The sequence below is a fragment of the Lepisosteus oculatus genome, chromosome 8, assembly GCF_040954835.1.
Source record: "Lepisosteus oculatus isolate fLepOcu1 chromosome 8, fLepOcu1.hap2, whole genome shotgun sequence".
Lineage (NCBI taxonomy): Eukaryota > Metazoa > Chordata > Actinopteri > Semionotiformes > Lepisosteidae > Lepisosteus > Lepisosteus oculatus.
Window position 1 is genome coordinate 24,222,469 of NC_090703.1, and position 18,948 is coordinate 24,241,416.

At 35.8% G+C, this 18,948-nt stretch overlaps 1 protein-coding gene across 6 annotated transcripts in view; it reads left to right on the forward strand.

The window, feature by feature from the left end:
* The window catches only part of tmem121aa (transmembrane protein 121Aa), a 162,022-nt gene that overhangs the window by 113,835 nt on the left and 29,239 nt on the right, over positions 1 to 18,948 (forward strand). For 2 of the 6 annotated variants that reach the window (XM_015351160.2, XM_015351156.2), the window contains exons 2-3: positions 8,717 to 8,812; positions 9,430 to 9,480. The exons of 2 other annotated variants lie outside the window; for them this stretch is intronic. The gene's annotated coding sequence lies outside the window, so the exon portion shown is untranslated. The remainder of the gene's footprint in view (positions 1 to 8,716; positions 8,813 to 9,429; positions 9,481 to 18,948) is intronic. 2 more of the 6 variants (XM_015351157.2, XM_015351162.2) reach the window with 1 other exon arrangement.

Consider the following 18,948-nt stretch of genomic DNA (forward strand, 5'->3'; position numbering starts at 1 on the left):
TTTTCATAAGACTGATATTTAACTAAACCCTTCAGAAAAGGTAATTGTGTCTTATGCTGAATCACAATTTGAATTCATCACTTTGAAGAACCAGTTATGGATTGAGTGAAATAGCCACGACAATCCAATCGGACAATCCAATCTGTATATTAGTTACATACTGTATTCCCAAAAGCTGTATTACAGGACACTTCCAAAATAGTTTTGTATAGTAGGTGCAGAAAAAACAACAGAGAGTGCATTTGTAACATAGATGATTTGCTCTTATCAACCTTCACCTCTATTTAATATAAAATGCAGAAGGTTTTTGTCCGAAAAATAATTTTGAAACAATCCCCATTTTGTCTTAAATATCTGTGATGTTTAGTTATTTATGTGTGCATTACAATGTGCACTCTCTGGTTTAATAGTTACTGAAATCTTATTTTAGCTCTGCTTGGTCAGAGAATTCCATTTAACAAATGAATGAGACAACATGATGCAAATAGTAATGAATGGTGAGTTATAATGAAGGATTTACTGTACAATAAGAAGACCTGGTGGTACTCAAAGCTTTCATCTGCTTAGATGAGGTAGAGAGATGTGAAGGTAGGGAAGGTGGGAGATTGAGCAAAGACATTACAGAATCTGAGCATATTAAAACACACAATGACAACAGTCATGTGATGCAGGACACTTTATTGCAGTCGATTTTTTGGATCTTACAAATCTTACAATCATTCTAATGAAATGCCCACCCACTCACGTTACAACTAACCTCTATCAGGAATCTTCGGCTGACCCAATCACTAACAACAGGAAACCCAACTGTGTAAACAACACTAATCAACACTATATTACCAGTAATAAAAAGATTAACTGGTCACCATCTGGTTAGCTTATTTTAACATTATTTTAAGTCATACAGTCCTTTCCAACTCTCTTCCAAAAATCATATGCCAATCATATTGGAAATATGTGGTGGGCAGTACAAAATGCTGGGAGTGAACTGGAAGAGTAGCTTGACACAGAAGTAATGATTGCTGGAATAGATGGAATGGATGATGACATATTCTAAGGAAAACACCCAAAAATAAGATCAAATATCAGCTATGTTCATGGATGAAAGCTAGGAGGGGGAAGAGTCCAGACACATTTTTGTTTTGCACTTTCAGTAACCTAACATGAAAAAGTTGAAGAGAAAGTATTACAGCCTTTACTTGTGATACAGACCCCTGGTTGTGCTGAATAAAGGCACTGCCCTGAAAAGAATATCATGGCATTGATTCATGTTAAAAGCCAAATAGTACTGTTTATTATGCACAGGTTATCTTGGAAACAGTGACCCCATCTTACTAGGTGTCTCTTAAAAGCTAGATAAATATACGCTAGGCAAAACCTTTTTCTTATGGTGATGAAGAATCTGGGAACTTCCATTGATTCATTTATCTGAACAAAATAGCAGGAGGCTAGGCAATGATACTGGAGTCTAGAATACTGATTATCTCTAAAGCAAGGCACAGAATACAGAATTCCTATAATAATACTTCAATTTAGCCCAGATCTTTCTCTGAATTTTGGACTTTGTTTCTGCCAGCTGGAGAGAATAATGAGGTAATCGAAATTGGGTACACTTGGTTAATTCATTAATAGAACAGTTGTATTCCTGTTCTCTACCATTTTACATGTAACAGAAGTTGTGACTCTGTGAATAAAACAGGTCCAGTTAAAAAAATATGCAAATAAATGCTGAATGCAAAAATCACAGTAGAGTTCATATTCCCATTCCTCTAAGCAACTTTATTTATATGTAGCTATTTATTTTTCTGTTGAAGAGTTAAAGTGAAAAGGACTGCAGAGGAAAGACTTTTGTCATCCCTGTCATAAAGATGCACATTCCCTAGTGCTTGTGACTGTTCATAAGAAAACAGCAGATTGTGTGTGACAAATAGGGAGAGACTGAGTGTGAAGATGAGCTAACTTGCAGAGGCAAAGCCAGAGTGCATGTTGATCAAATTTTGAGGCCTGATTAAATGGGACACTAAGCACTTTCATTCTATATCTTTGCAAGCTCTGCACTCATATTTTTCTCATTTGAAGAGATACAGAATTATAAAATGAGATGAAATGTGGCTAGCTTCTTAAACACGGCGAGGCAGAGGAAGCCAAGAGAATTTGAATAAGGTGTGAAGAAACAGATACTCTGCCCGTTTGACTTTGGGAGTTGAACAGTTTATTTGGAGTGGTATAACAATAGTAATTAAAAAAGAAATTGACACTCAAAATTAAATTATAATTTTATGATGCACACATTAAACATTGAAAACACCAGCTGGAGTTTTATGTGTGATACCTGAATTGTGGGATAAAATGATAAGAAGATATCATGCAAATGATTGTAATGTACTCAACATACAATAATTATACTAAGGCCTGTAAACCTCATGCTTTAGTATTTGGGAATGAATGTCTACCAGCAAAAATCCTCTAGACTGAAACCTGCACCTGTTTTCTTCAGTCAATATTTTTTCATTGTTCATGTGTGATTCTATAGTACCTTTGCATTTTAGCTATTAAAAAGCGTTAAGACAAAAAAAGTAAAAGAAACATGATATTAAGGAATATGCTAATTTTAAGAATGTGGTTGGTAATGGGACTTTTATGCAAAAGTAAAACTATAATCTTTTTGGCTTAGAAAGAAAAATGTGTCTTTGTCCAGGGAAAGGTTTGAGACATACACCAAATCACAGAAGCATCACTAGAATCATTATTTTAAATCCTTAACAGTTCTGAAATATATATGAATTTAATTTCATTCCAGGTATTGAAAACTTCTGTATTTGAAATGGAGCCTTGGATAGAGCTAATAACGTACAGTATATTAAAGAAACTCTATTTACGTTTTTGAAGCAGGTGGCTTTTCTCCTGAAGTCTGAATTATCAAAAATGATTTGTAATCTTACTGAAAAGCTCCAATAGCTGATATTTAACTAAACCCTCCAGAAAAGGTAATTGTGTCTTATGCTGAATCACAATTTGAATTTATCACTTTGAAGAACCAGTTATAGATTGAGTGAAATAGCCACAACAATCCAATCGAACAATCCAATCGGTATATTAGTTACATACTGTATTCCCAAAAGCTGTATTACAGGACACTTCCAAAATAGTTTTGTGTAGTAGGTGCAGAGAAAACAACAGAGAGTGCATTTGTAACACAGATGATTTGCTCTTATCAACCTTCACCTCTATTTAATATAAAATGCAGAAGGTTTTTGTCTGAAAAATAATTTTGAAACAATCCCCATTTTGTCTTAAATATCTGTGATGTTTAGTTATTTATGTGTGCATTACAATGTGCACTCTCTGGTTTAATAGTTACTGAAATCTTATTTTAGCTCTGCTGGGTCAGAGAATTCCATTTAACAAATGAATGAGACAACATGATGCAAATAGTAATGAATGGTGAGTTATAATGAAGGATTTACTGTACAATAAGAAGACCTGGTGGTACTCAAAGCTGTCATCTGCTTAGATGAAGTAGAGAGATGTGAAGGTAGGGAAGGTGGGAGATTGAGCAAAGACATTACAGAATCTGAGCATATTAAAACACACAATGACAACAGTCATGTGATGCAGGACACTTTATTGCAGTCGATTTTTTGGATCTTACAAACAAATCATTCTAATGAAATGCCCACCCACTCACGTTACCACTAACCTCTATCAGGAGTCTTCGCCATTGAAAACATAGAATAGAATATTTTAAAAAGTGTCACAGCCACCAATTTTATATCTTTTAATTTTACACTTATGGCCTCTTAAGCTTACAATCCCATTGAATGTAAAAAAATAATATTTTATACTGTGATGCAGTACATTGATGAATAAAAGTTTATGATAATTATGAGAGTTAGAGAGGTTACCATGATAGCCTTGTTTATTAGAAACCAGTCTTTTCTAAAATATTGAAGTGTTTATATTTACCAAATCAGTGTTTTTGAGGTGTAGTGGTATACAGTATGAAATATAAAATATAAATATCTGAGCATAAGTGTCTATACTTAATACAGTAATTGCACCCCTAGTTTAAGGGGCTAAGTAGAATCAGACGGTTAAATACTTTGGTAACAAGATTTTTATAATGGTCAGAATTATTAAGGCTTTACCATACCGGTTAGTGAAACATGACACACCAAAATAAAAAGATTTTGGAGTGTTTTGTGACCATCCTGGTCACTAAAACAAAAGAATAACATTTAAGAAATTGCACGTCTCTCTCACTGGCTAATGTCAGTTTTCATAACCACAGGGAAAAGACTAAAAACAAATGGTTTTCATTGGAGGATAGTCAGGAAGAAACTATTGTTCTTTTAAAAAAACATTACCGCCTATCTAAGGTTAGCCAAAGAACACCTGTTTGATCCATTAAGCTAATGGAAACATGTTCTCTGGACAGACAATTCCAAACGTTGAGCTTTTTGGCCATAATAAGAAATATTTTGTATGGAGAAAACCAAACACTGCTTTCCAAAAAAAAAGAGAAAAAAACATCCTAACTGTCACACATGGTGGTGGGAGTATAATGGTTTGGGGCTGCTTTGGTACCTTGGGCCTAGAGCTTGCCATGACTGAAGGAACCATGAAATTGTCATTGTATTAGCATATTCTGGAGGAAAATGTCAGGCAATCGATTCATCAGCTGAAGTAGAGCTAAACGTGAATCATGCAGCAAGACATAGACTTCCAAGGAGATCTACAACAGAAAGACTGAAGAAGAACAAATTTCACATTTTCCAAAACAAAGTCTGGACATTAATCCCATTGAAATGTTATGGCAGGCCCTGAAGTAAGCACTTCATGCAAGGATACCCCCAAATTACTTTAAGCAGTTCTTAAAGGAACAATGGGTCCAAATTCATAAAAGCTGATGTACTGTACCCTAAGTGGCTGAGAAACAATTACAGTAAATGTCTCGGTGAAGTTATTGCTGCTCAAAACGTCCCACCAGCTACTGAATATAGAGATTCAGTAATACAGTATATAGTAATATTCACTTGAGAATATTTTACTAATCTTTTCCATTTTGTTTAACTATCCCTAATATATATTTTCTGTCTTTATGTTTATTTATGTTTGGAACAATTATAGAGGGTTCAAGAGAACTTTTTCTCTGCACTGTAAAAAACACCCTCAGTACTTTATGGAACAGGGACATACTGTACATATGATGTGGGAAACCTGGGATGTGGTTGTGTTTTGGGAAGAGTTTCTATCTGCCATTTTGGGGAAAAGTATCTTGTGTTTCTTTTGTTCAATGATGACTCATCTCTACAGTAGATGTACTGTATCTGAGCAGCAAAAGCAGACTGACTTGCATAATGACTGATTGGCATTACTGCTGTTGATAGGATGGTCACTCAGCAATAATAATATATTATTGCAAGTGATCTTGTTTAAAAAGTTGGGCTTATGAAACCACTCCCAAAAATAAGAGAAAAGGGCATTTTCTGCTGAAGTTTCACATAAGCAAAGGAAGAAAGAGGAGGTGGATAACAAAAGTACCCACAATGAGAAGATGACCTGATCATTTAGGAGCAATGATAACAACTCAAATGCACAATTCCTCTGTCCCTAATGTGCAGTACAATTCAAAGGATATTACAGTCAATAGACCATACCGTAAGTGTTTTCCTCCTTACTCATGATTTATCTGACCAGGCAAACTCCCAAGGAAGAAATCCAGATGGGATTCTACAGAGGAATTACCACAGAACCTCCCTCAGTTCCTTCACATATACTGTCACTGAAAGGTTATAAAATCTATGTTCCTATTTTCCTACCCTGCAATAGACATTGTTATGTTCCACAATCAAATGTATGCTATATGTTTCCTAATACTAGCACCAAAACAATTGAAAAATGAAACTGGATAAAGATAAAGATTCTTCTTTTTTGCTCATTATGAAACAACAAATCACATCTTACTGGATTTAACAGTGAATGAGTCAGCAGTAAACTGAATCACATGAAAATGCATTTTTTGTGTACACCTGAGGTAATGCCTATCTTGTGTAGGTCCAATAAGTATCAAATGATGAACTTAATGAAATGATGAAAAATCACCCCTTTTCTTATCCTTTCCTCTGCTATAGTGTCACAGAGTCAGCTGGAGCCTAACCCAGCAAGCAATGTGCATAAAGTGAGATACACCCTGAATGGGATCCCAGTCTACACACAGTGCACAAACAGATAAAAACACATACTGCACCAGGGCAGACTTCCCCAGAATCCAGTTAACCTACAACTTTTTAATGTTGAGTCAAGTCTGAATTCAAACATTCAAGGTCCTGAGTCTGAATTTTCATTTCATTTTCTAACTGAACTGAATCTGGTTCAGTGTGATTTGGCCAGTGAAAGATCCAGTTTAATGTGAATAGATTATCTTTAATGTACAGTAATTGCTTATACTTCTTTGTGGTGCAATGAACCTTGGAAAACTCATATTGGTATTCACTGCAGTGTTTCTATTAAAACAAAGTATGATATCCCATCACATAAAACACAGCTTAAGCAACATTTTAATATATTACCCTATAGGTTTGTGAGTTTTACCAAAACAGATAGAATATACTGTATTCTGTATATAAGCAATACATTAAGTAATGAAGACATAAACTGCTTAATTGCTTCTCCAGAGTTACATAGACCTATTCAGTCACCCTTTGATACTGTTGATACTGGACCTAGAGACTGTCTTTTAGGAATCTCTTTAGTCTCTTTTAGTCCTTTACATTTTCTATGTTAAGTTTCACCAACTCGCAACAGAACAACACAAATCCCAGAGTGTATGTAAATCAGACAATATCTAGGTCATCAAGGAATGTGGCTTGCCATTTGTTTCATGAACTTTCAATTACAAAATAATCTATTAAACATAATACAGAAACTAAAAAAGGAAGTTATTCTAAAATGATTCCAAATCGATAGTTAATAATAACATTTAATAATAACAGTCTAATGACTCATTCACAATATAATAATAAATTATACTTATTTACAAGCTGCTTACATTTCTCTTCAGAACTCATTAAAGATGTAGTGTTCTCTACAGCATAGGTACAGTACTAGAAATTATTATGGAAACATGGGGAAAAACCCCATGTTTCCATATTAAAAATGATACACATTAAATGTTTTGGATAAAGGTATTTTGGGTTACTGTAATATATTGCCATAATACAGACCTATATAATTTGTTGTCAGACCAATAATCAGTTAGCAAGAAATCTGGCATGGTAAGCATATGGAATTAAAAGTTTTAGCTAATAAAAGCCTATCAATACATTACCATCCAATATTTAGTTTTAAGGCATGTTTTAGTGTTTTTGAAACTAGTGCTGGTGACAATTGATTTTGTAGAGGAAGAAAGGTCTCCAAAAAATGGTATTGAGTTCCTTAGATTAATTTCTTGATGTGATGTGAGATCTTACATATGAGTTTGCTACAAGTACAAGTTTGCATTTATTTGCATTTATATATTATTTAAGAAATTAGAAATGCAAATTGATGTCAAATGGTCACAATTGACCTGCAGCTGCATGGAAACCTTGGCTCAGAAGAGGCAACAAATCAAAAAGCCGGAAATGGGGGAAGTAATAAAACAACTGAATTATCAAACCTGCAAAATAGTATTCTTTACAAACGAAGCTGACTTCCAACTGTTTAGTGGCAGATCCACTGAAGCACAATGGTGTAGGGTAATTATATAACACATATAAGACATATTTGAAATTCGTTGGAAGATCACTTTACCTTAATTTTATTTTAAATATTGTTTTTATGTTAGTGTATGTTTAGTACATTCATGTGAAAAATGTTATGTACAACTATACACAACCACTGTAATTTCTTAATACACAAGAATAAGGAAACATCACAGATATTAGAGGAACTGAAAAAGTAGTGCTTTGAAGTGCAAATGCATTTTCTGCACATGTCTTGCAGGATTGGTGTCTTGGGTTACAAATATCATACTACCCCCAAAAGTCAAATGCACGGGGTGATCTCTCCTCCACGGTTTGCGCTTTGTTCAGAATGTCAAACGAGATCATATGTGTTTCCCTCTAACTTTTTAATTAATTAACAGAAACATGCCTATTTAACATGCTCTATTTAATCTGCTTCTTGTACATACAGTACATATATGGTGAAAGCTGGCTAGGATTGAAATGGGATCATGATATTTGCACTGACCTTGCATTTCACCTCTGCATTTAATGTAGTATTTTATAAAGTGATATCTTATATACTGTATACACATCTGCCACCAACCACAATATGTATGTAAAAGCCTTGATTACAAATCAAGTATGGCAATGAGAAATTAGTTCACCAAATAAATTAAAGGGAAACATTAAGGAGTCCCCACTGTACTAGTTCTCAACTTAGTCTAGAATTAATACACAAGTGTTAACACTCAAATCTTGTTTGATTTGAGAACATTTAGAACTCTTATATTTTACAGTTGTATTATGTGTAAAAAGGTGTAAAATAGATTAGAGAATCATACTCTATCCTACATTTTTTTCATTCATCCAATTCAAAGTCATGAGGTAGAACCAGGACATGATACCATTCCATTGTAGGGCACACACAGAAACAAATAAACATGCACCCACTTACTGTATATCAGGGTAAATTTTCCCATAACCAAATGTCACGAAATGTCTTTCAGGACCCTATGCCGACGGCAAAATCCAGAGGGGAGTGAGACAAAAACAGGGAAAAAGGACTAGGATCGGGGCTGGAAGAACAGGGGGGCATGTCCAAGGTGCGCCGGTGTTTTGGGGGGGACGTGGTCCAAGGCAAAGAAGTCCGAAAGGTGTTCATTAGGAATTCCATGTGGAGGCAAATGTCCAGAACCGGGTGGTTCATCAGTGATGAAGACAGACGAAGTTAAAAGCCGGAGCAGGATCCGGCAAAGGGTCGGCGGAATAAAAAAGGGTAACGGGGCCAGGTGCTCCAAGCCCCGGACCCAGATGGTCAGTATGCCGTTGCGAAGCCTATGCCATCGATCCCCTCCTGGGCTTGCTGGTAGGTGGGCTTCCCGGCATCCATCTTCCAAAGCTGAGCCTAGATTGGTAGAAGCATCTGGCTTTTAAAGGGGAGACTTGAACAGGAGGCAGGTGCAGGAGATCAAGTAAACGAGGAAGGGCTGAAGCATCCTTAAGAGGAGGGCTTTACAACCCAATTAACCTATCAGTATGTTTTTGGACTGTTAAAGGAAACCAGAGCCCAGAGAAAACTCAAACGCAGGGAGAACTTACAAACTCCACACAGATAGCACCCCAGGTCTGGAATTGAACGAATGCCCCTAGTTCAGTGAGTTAGCAATGCTAACAGCCACACCACTGTGACACCCACAAATCTTTTTTGTCTTTTGGGAAGAAAGGAAGCACACAGAAATAAGATCGTGACGACTGGATATATTTCAATCCTGTAAGTTTTCATTATTTATTGTTTTAACATTAGCATAGGGTGAAAGGCCAAATACATACTAAAGCATATATAGTAATCAATCATTTATGCACTGTGTTTGTGTAATATCTGACTTGCACATTTTACTTTCTACATTTTTCACCAGACAAAATTTGTTGATTGTTTTTTCAATATGCTCAAAAAACTTCAAGTCTAAGATGAAAAGGGTAATGAAATAAATGCTTTCTTGGCTAAAATGGGCCCTTGAAAAATGACTCAGCTGGAGCCAGACAGTAATTCCAGTAAATATTTCTTCTGCATATTTATTACATCACAGTGCTTTTGCTCAAATGACAATTCTTGCCTTTGGAGCCCTGCCTAGCTGACCTGCTCTCTGCACTTTGTATCTTCATTGAAGTGAGTTTGACAATTCTCAGGATAATCTAGAGTAGCTCCTTCCAACTGTTACTCAGCATCCAATTGAAGTGAATAATAACTCAGAGATTCACTGAAGTACAGGATTTTTTTACCTTCAACACGTGCCTGAAAAACCTCAACAGTATTTTCTGAGGAAATTACCAAAGTTATGTACACCTAATGCACCATATTTCTTAAGAATAAAAGAATGTTTATACCACACCAGGGAGACAATTGTTGTTAGAACCTGTGAAGTTGTAGAGAGATGGGTGCTTCTCTCAATGTTGTTTAAAGTGTAAGACCCACAAGCAATTCAGAAATAAAACCTCCTGTACTATTAACTGTCACCACATGTTTTATGTTCACAGTTCCCTTGGACTGCCATAGTTAAGGATGAGGTCCTCAGTGTGGAACAATAGAAAGGTCTTTAGTAAAAAAATAAGTTCTATACTATATAAAAGTACTTTTGGATCCTCTTAGACTTGATATAAAATTGTTAAAAGCTCCACACCTATCCTGTGATATTACACCTTTGATGAACAGTTTCATGTTAGGTTTATTTTCAATAAGATGTTCCACAGATCAAAACAATGAATGTGGACGTTTCAATAAAATCAATCATTTCAAATCAATCAAATCTTCAATCCTTCATCAAAGTCATAACTAAAAACTTGGAAAAAAATAAAAATATGATTCAGTTAGAAATTGTAGGACAGTGTCACAGCAAGGTTACCAAGGATTATCAAGGTTACCAATTATTTTGCAGGAGTTTTGTGAATTTACTGGGACAATTTATTTATTGTAACAGTAAACTGCAAGGTGGTTCTTTATAGCTATTAGGGAATCAAACGTTAGAACAATCAGCAATACACACACATGGGTTAAAATCCACTAAATACATTTATTAATGCATAAAAGTGTGCATATAAAAACATATGGCAGATCTTATTGTATTCCCAAGATATAGAATATACAGCATATAATCACGAAGAGATATAAAACAAAGAAATATGCATTTAGTATACCATTCGCTATACTATTTCATTAATCAGTCTCATACTAATACTAATTCTATATTAGATACTAATAAGTAGATACATTACTTATACGAATTCAATCGATATCAACCTGTGTTAAGATACAATTGAATTCTCAATCGACAATGTAGAATATTGGATTTACTTATCCAGTATGAATTTATATCTCCCGGCACGAACAGCAAAGAACAGCTGACTGGTGCTTGGAGTTGCGGGGAGATGGAGGGAGAGACATCTGCTGCTGTGGTGTAAGACAGCATTGCTTTCCAAGTACCTCTCTAGTTAGCACCCGGACTGAACTATGGAATCTCTCTGTGCACAAAGCAGTGACTGTGTCAGTCAAAGAAAGTCACTCTTTGGGGGAAGAAACTTAGTTTGCTTCCGGCTTAGTGGCTACTTCTGAATAAGGTATTCAGATGTCGACAAGGGTCCAGCCATATGCTCCGTTGATCAGGCGGCGTCCACGGCAGTTTGCTGGCATTCAAATTGGTCTGTGCTTCCTCTGGCTCAGTGCTTGGACCAAAATTAGTCCCACATTCAGACAACAGTGCTGGCAGTCACAAGTTTAAGTCAGAGAGCGCAAGAGTGGACGGAGGAGCAAGGTTGCGAGTTCTGCATTGTCTTTTAACAAGAACACATTCAAGCAGTGATTGGTCAAGAGTATGGTGGGCATTTAAGACCCACGTGCCCTTCAGGTTCCTGATTGGTTGGTCAACTTGAGGAATGACTGACCATGACCTCTAACCCTAGGACCATAAACCGAGTGTTTGTAGGGTCCAAGTTGCTCTGACCAGGCATCCTGGTGCCAGGAGTAGGCCATCAATTATAATAGCTTGCCTGTTGCCTCCCAATCCTTATCAGAAACACAACATTCCTAAGCAATGAGCACATGAGTGGCTTCTCTGTGGCTGGATCACAGAGATGAGAGAGAGGCATCACTAGGAAGGTACAGCAACACTTAATTCTGTCTTATTAATAAGCATACCCGCTACAATGAAGAGGTTTAGAATTCTTAAAATAAAGTTTCTTAGCTTTGATAATATCTAGCTGCAGGAAATATAGTTAAATCTTAAATTAATTTATTGTCCCTTGCTGTAAATCATTGTATTTGTGCTGTAAGCCCCCTATTTTAGCTTTTTATTTGCTCCAGAAGACACCCAGCACTTTCCATGGGAAAATGGAAGTAGTGCGGCTTTTTTTTGTTAAATACCACCAGTACATATAGAAAACATCACCCAGCTCTGTGTTACAGGCAAGGTTTAATTGGGGACAGACACTGAAGCCTTAAAGCCATTCTAGACCAATACAGTATATATCAAAGTTATTCTATGAGGAATAGGAAAGAAAACTCCTGCCATTAGAGACTGTAGTTAAAGTACATGAAACAAGCTGTTTGGGCACATGTTCAGAGTAAAATCCCATCAGAAGCATCTATCCATTAGCTGCACATTTGTTTATGCATTTTTCATTGTTTTCATATTTTAGCTGTAACTATAAACATTGCAGATTTCATATAACGCTTTCTAAATCAGATGCTACATTTAGCTAGTTAAAGAGTGGTTCCTTGGAAATGTGAAAATGGACACAGGTAAATAGCCTGTGTGATCCCTTTGTGATGTAACATTGTTACTTTGTGTAAAATACTAACTATACATGTTATACAAATATATACAACACCGATACATTGAGAGTGATAATAACTGTAGTTCTCCCTGTATAACTGTGGTTTAAGGTATTGTAATAATATTTAGAAAAAATGCAGTAACAAGATGTGATTGAAGCATACTGTACCTTGCTTAAAAGCAACTAGCAAATAAATTCCAAAACTGGAATTTTAATATTTACTGATGCGTTTACTCTAATCCTAATACTTTTTCTGTTTGTCATACACTCTTCCCTTCATGGGTGGCACAGTAGTACAGCAAAAATTGAAGGTTTGTTGGAAGAAGAAGGGAAAATAAGTTAGGGGGAAGAAAAGTGCTTTATTTGACAATTTATTTATCTTATTGCATAACAGGTGTTAGAAGTACAAGTGGAATGGTGCTTTTGGTAAACCTTTTCAAACCTGGCATCAGGACTACCATTGCTTCTGTTGTCTTAATCCTTTCTTAAGTTTAATTCACTATAAATGCAAAATATTACATCTGAACTCCCCTCTGTAGGGTTTTGTGCATTAACAGGAACATCCACAGATTATTTTTATTTATACCTTTTTATAAAGAGTCACATTTTACTCTACAATACTGAATGAATACTTTCGAATCTTCCTAGCCATGCAACAAGGGCCTGCAAGAACAGGAGTATATTGGTTTCATTCTAAATTTTTTGTCCCAGGTCTGAATTGTATAAGTGTTTATCATTGAATTGTCCTCAGTAACTCTTAAAACGGCCTATAATGGAAGAAAACTATTAGATATTTTGTAAAGCAAAGTATTCTACAAGCAATACCAATCATTACTGATCTGAGAACTCAGAGTTTGTTAAGTATGAGTAAGTATATTTCTTAAATATATTACATATATTATAGACATTCACTGTAATTTCACTGGTTTCAATGGCAAATATTTCTTTTAATATTGTTGTGCTTCATCACTGAATGTTTTACAGCATAATTATGGTGTAACATTTTCTTTTACAGTACAGCTACTGTATGTATTTCAGCATAAGCCACTTGTCCTTGCAGAGAAATAAAAGAAATGCATCCTTCATTACTTTATTCAGACCTTTACTTTATATGTCATACATAAAGAGGTCTTTAATATTGTTGGTCAAGGAAGATAGGGAGAGGCAACTTTATTTTATTAAAGTTTTTCTTTGGTAAGTTGTTCTTGTTCTCCAGTTTTACAAATGTATTGATATGGTGGTTTTTAGAAATAGTTTTCTCCATCTTGCCATCAAAGACATTCTCCTGGATTGCTCTACCACAGCATCAACAACATATTCTGACCTATAGCTCAGAAGAGCATTTAATTGTAGATAATTTTGAAATCACAAAGAAAATGGACACCCAATCAAAAAGTACATTATACTGTAAATATAGACAAAGACAAGGTATACAGCATACAATGGAAGGTCTAGGAAGGGAAGACATGGGCAGTATAGGGGTTTTCACAGTAGGCACGAAGCTGAGGTTGTGATTGATAGTCTTCACCAGATGTGTAAGGGTGCTGGAGAATAGGGACTTGTTTGTTGGGAATGTTGGATAGAAATAATAAAAAAAATCCTTCTTTAGGTCATTTCAATGAAATGCTATTTTTATGGAATTAATTTGCAGTTCATCTATAAGAGAGGAGAGACATGAAGATATTAGTCCTTTACACAGTGTAATAATAACTTTAGTGATTTGAGAAAGCCTAAACAAGCTGATGCAGTGGTAAAGTTGAATGGTACTGCAAGGCAGCTGATTAATAGGATGCTGTGGAATTGTGACCCAAAGAATCTTGTCTGTAATTGAATAGTTTGGTGTCACAGCAGCAGATCTGAAGATCCATGGTAAAAGAATTTCAAGAAGAAGATGTGGCAGCAAAAGGAGATTAGAACCAATGATTGTAAGAACAGTGGTTGGTGCATACAGTACTTCACACATAAGAAAAAATGAGCAAGAGCAAGGAGAGGGACTAAGTGTGATTTCTTCTAACAGGAAGTGATTTTTTGGAGGATTACAAGTTACAGCAGCAGAGGTGAAGGGAAACTTACTGTCATTATTCCTGAAGTTTCATTTAAGACTAGCAAAAATTAGTTAAAATCACCCATGCCTTATCAGAAAACTGTTTATTCCTTGTGCAGTAAGTGTTGCAACTTTGCATCCTGGAGCTTGTCTTGGAATGATACTGTAGAAACTATAACGTGTATGGGACAATAGTGTATTGGAGGCTACATACAGTACACGGGGTTAATTTAGAGACATAAATTAATCTCGCCAGAATATTTTTGGAAGGTGGTAGGAAATTGACTTGGTGAGAACATGTAAACACAGTCTGGAACGAAACCCAGAATCCAAGTATTGTGAATCAGTAGCGTGAATCACCATGCCACTGCCTAGGTTCTGTAATTAATTGGTCCATGAAAAATCTCAAGAAAGTTTAAAGTGCTTGCCAGTGTCCATAGCAAAACTGAAAGGGACATCTGATGCAGGGATCTATTACTCTGATCCTGAATAACCCCAGTCCAACAGGTGTGTTCAATTAAATAATTTAGAAATAATTTGTAACAAAAATAAGAATATCCTTCAGCCCTCAAGAACCAGCAATTATTTAAATATTTCTTGATTTATTGATCAATTACTTAAACTAGTGGAATTAATCTTTAAATAAGAGGTACAATAGAGTGATAATTTGGATTAGGATTGTCCAGGACAGGCAAATCCTTGATTCAATCAGATGCAGTTTTGTAAAGTTGAAAAAAAATTCTTTAACTGTGCAGCACATTTGACATTATGTCTCTGATTTTAATCTCTGGATACAACTTGAAAAAGTGATTACATGCCAAATGCAAATCCCCTCCAGGAAACTAAAGACAGATAGCTGATAAATCAGTGAACACTAGTTAAAGTTTCTTAGAGATGTGACTGTAAATATGGTTTATACAGTATGCTGTAGGAAAAACAAAATAACTTAAGCTGGAAAGCTGTGGAATAAAATACCCTCTGCAGATTCACAAGCAGCATAAGTTAAAAGTAATGAGTATTCTTTAGCCCAGTTTCTGTTGATATATTAATTAAATCTTGATTATTTATGAAATTGAAAAAGCAACATTTCTGTTGATCAATGAGTTTGCGTTCCACTACTGACCACTACTGTGCAAAAAGATATTGCTCACTTCCCATAGGCATGCAGGTACTTTATTGACTCAGCCAGGTTCTCATTCCTCATTTATTCCTCCAACACCCTTTTATTAATGCACAAACACTTCTGTAGGCTGCTGTCTTGTTCTAAAAGACAGATATGTAGTATACTAAACGAAGATATGGATTAGATTAAGAGATACAAAATTATTTAATAAATTTGTCATCTGTGATTTAAAAACAATGATACAGAAGTCTCAATAATCAATAATATTATAGTAACAACAACTAATTATTAAATTAATTATTAGATTCTCATATGTACTGTATACAGTATATGATTTATTTGTGCATATGTGGAAGTCAGTATGTTTGTTTTTTCATCAGTTTGGATTTAATGACTATGTCCTATTTTTCTTTAAACATGCGCATACTTTCTACAACTGAATGTAGCTCTAAAAACAACAAAGCATGTATTACAGTTCATGCTCTGTCCTTGATTAAGCTCTATAGTGGAAAACAAATGTACATTAATTAAATCCTGGTTTAATCATATTATACAGTATCTCTCACCAGGAAGACTTTGGTGTGACATTCAAGGCTCTTCAATGTCATTAATTTTTTTTTCTCCTCCATTTTGGATAACAACCACAATCTTGAAACAATGTAAGAAAAGGTTATTATCCAATGATAACAATGATCCCATTAATTCCTTCACCTTAGAAAGCCTTTTTGGATGAGTTTATCAGTTACAATTTTCAAAATACATTAAGCAGTACAACCTAAATGTTAAAAATTGATTTTCCTAACATGGACTCTGCCACTTCCACTCCTTTTAAAGTACTTACTTCATCTCTTGCCTCCCTCTGTCTACATCTGTCCATGCTCTACTCAGCCAGAACAAACTGCTTTCACCTGAGAAACAAAATGGAGATCTACGCCACCCTCTGTCATTGACTCTAATCCTCCCTTGTTCTTTTCTTCAGCTCCTGTCTCTGCCAAATATTCCTATTACGAATCAAACATTCAGTATTGTACTAACAATATGCAGACATTCTATCACGCCCCGCACTCACCCTTGCAAACCCCATTAAAGTCCCAAACCCACCATTTCACACTCTCATTTCTAACTAAACCCATCACATTCTCACAGGCACCAGATTCCTCAGATTCGCACTCCTGAACCCATTATCCAACCATGTTCCTCTCCCTTCAGTATTTAAAGTTTCCTCACACACCAAACCCTGCTCACTATTGTAAAGCCTCTTAGAGTTTTCTAGTGCGCATTGTTTTCTTGTCGGCTTTCTCGGTTTTTGGATTTGACTTTTGCCTTTTGATCTCTCCTTTTGGGTTACAATTTTGGATTGTTTGCCTCTGCATCCCACAGAGCCCATGTCTACGCACAGGATCCTTGGAGAACTACCTGCCAGATCCCTGACACATTCTCCTTCATATCCCTTCTCAGTTCCTCCCTTTCCCTTACTCTGTCTTGATTGATGGCTTTGCTTTCTTCTTCAATGACATCACCTACATCCTTATCTCCCACACTCTACTCACTCCCCACATTTCCAGTCCTTCACTGAATCCTCCCTCTTTCTTCTTCTTCAGACTCCTATCTGATCCTTTTACTACTGTACTTATATCCTTCATTCTCTATCAGGCTGTTTTCTGTTTTCTTTTAAACAAGACCCCATTACACATCTCTTCAGAAATATTGCTCTATTGCTCTTCTCCACTTTCACTTTAAAAACTTTGAACAAGCAGCACATTATCCACTCTATTAGATAACTGGTGATTTTCAGTTATTGATGCCCTTCAATCAGTTCTTGCTACTTCCCTCTCATCTGCTTTAATCCTTTTTGAATATTCTGCTGCATTTGACCTATGGATCACACTATGATTAGTCAAGACCCATAGAATGTCTGGCACCACATATGCTTATTTCTCCAGTAAACACAATCACTGTCTATTGGTGCCTGTCGCTCTCTGTGCCTCATTTACTCTTCACTCTTTCCCTCAAGGCTCTGTGCTCTGTTCCCAAATGTTCTCCTTTTACACTACTGATCGACTTACTCCAAAGTCTTTTCACAGCCCTTCTATGCAAATGATGCCAAATTCTCATGTCTCCTCCCGTATTAATGTCTGTCTCTCAATTATCGCCTCCTGAATGTAGTTCCATAATCTCAAAGTGAACATCTTTTTAAACTCAACCAAAACTGAATTTCAGTTTTAGATTTCTCTAAATTGGTTTCCCTTTTTTCTTTTCCTCTTCTCCTTGTGTTGATCTCTCCACCCTCAGCCTTCATCTACCAGATTATTTTCCTCATCTTCTTTCCCTCACCTACAGGGCCTACTCTATCTCATCCCAGGCTTCACACTAGTAGAATGAATTACCTGTTGAAATCAGAACTGCTCAGTCGCTGACCACATTTCAACCTCTCCTCCAGACTCATCTGTTTTTACTGCAACTGTGATTTCTCTCATGCTGTCATGAACTTGTAACACCAACCAATACAGCACATTGCTTAGCTGCAATCGTGCTTCACTGTAATCAATGATTTTTCATCTACATATCATTTACCACTTAATGGATTTTTTTTACTCTATGCAGCTTGAGAATTGCAATGTTTTTATCACTTTTGATTTTAACTTAGTATTTATATTGTATTTGAATGATTTTGTTCTGTAATTACTGATTTTGTTCTGTAATTGGATAAAGGCATCTGCTAAAAAATACAATTATAATATGAAAATGGGATAAATGTATTACATATCCATACAGTACAGCTGCTGTGTAAAGACTTTACTGAAGACAGCAGATAATGAAACAAGAGAGTTGCGTGTTTAACCTGGAATTTAAAAGAGGGCAATTAAAATTAATTGTGCAAGAGATAATACCCCACTTCGATAACCTTTTCACAGTCTCTTTTCACAGCATGAACCATAGAGATTTGATTGCAATTAAAATAAATAAGTAATGTTCTTTAATATTGTACTGAATTCTACTGGAACCAATGTATTGCAATTCAACAAAAAGCGAATCAGCTGGTAACTGTATATGTTTTAGATTGTGCTACCTTAAGCATAGTTTTTCTTTTTCAGTTGGATCAATCATGTATCCTACTTAATTAATCTCTGGGCCATATGGTCAACAGGGTTTCACGAGGAATGTCAACGCCCCAAAATCGAAGCGTAATGAACTATTGTGGAGTGACTATTTGGGTTAACCCACTTGGCTGAGGGCCGACCTCC